We start from the raw sequence: 1,340 nt of genomic DNA, 5'->3' as shown, positions 1-1,340 counted from the left end.
ATTCCTAATTTTATTAGGTCAAAATGTAATCCTTTATAATTAATATGTAATAATATGTAGTATGTATGATTTAATACCTAACTGAGCAAAAAAGTATATACTTTAATGTATAAAATGGTATATGTGTATGATATTGTAATTCAAATGGTGATTATATTGATTTCTAAGAAATATAATATAAACGACAAAAACAGGTACCGTTTTAAGTTTTAACTGAGACATATAGTATAACATAACACACCTATTACTTTTTATTTGTTCATAGAAATATATACAATGTGCTTACAAAAGTTAAGTGAAATACCTAACCTGTGGATCTTACAGTATTAGTAAACATAGCTATTTTATAACAATCGTATTTTGATAATTTATTCATTATTTTGAATAGTAAAGTATTAAAACATACATACTACATATTGTTTTTTATAAAGATTACGTTTTAATCAAATAAATTTAGACATTTTAAATTCGTACAGTTTGTTGGGATTTTTGGGAATTCTATTATAGGTGTTGGAAAAAGATTAGAAGAACAAGATTTGGTGTGTTGCGAATTATGCGTCTACAATCTACACATAACACTCATGTGTGTGTATATATTATTATATATTATATAATATGATATATACACCTGCAACTATAAATCGAATAAGACTAAAACCGGATTCAAAATGATCGATTTTGCGGTTTTCAATGTAGCTGATAACAATTTTATGTGTCTGTAGAGTTATACCACATAATTAAGCATAAGTGATACTCTTATAAGTGTATAGGTAGGTAATATATTCTAAACGTTAGGGCTTGGGATCGAATATGAATTCAAAGCAAATATTATGAAACACTCTATGACAACCTCGGTGGTTTTAATCTAAGTGAAGGAATTTAAAGAAAAATAACGTATTTTTCTAATATTACTGCTTTTATCTTCATCGCTCTTCTCTATAGTCTCTTGTCTCTTATTTATTATTTACATAACATATACTATTTTATTTTAATCGATATGATATTTGCATATTTTCAGAACGCTAAATAAAATATGCGAGACAGGGGACCGCCACACCATGGGAAAAAAAATAATGAGATATGAGAAAATAACTACAGTAAAAATAATGGTATTTTTTTTTTGTAAAGAATTGTGCATATTTGGATATTTATTTATTTTGACATGTATTATTGACTTTATAATTTATATGCTGGAAAATTTATTTATTTATTTTTTTACATAAAACATAAATTATATTTACAATAACCTATACAAATTGTAATCGTGGGCTCTGGGGTAAAACGGTTTGTTGGTGTCAGCCTCGTCCGCAGACTTATCTTCGTTTCCGTACCCGTTGGTC

The sequence above is a fragment of the Acyrthosiphon pisum genome, chromosome A2 (genome assembly GCF_005508785.2).
Source record: "Acyrthosiphon pisum isolate AL4f chromosome A2, pea_aphid_22Mar2018_4r6ur, whole genome shotgun sequence".
NCBI classification, from domain to species: domain Eukaryota; kingdom Metazoa; phylum Arthropoda; class Insecta; order Hemiptera; family Aphididae; genus Acyrthosiphon; species Acyrthosiphon pisum.
Note: the sequence above shows the minus strand (reverse complement) of the source record.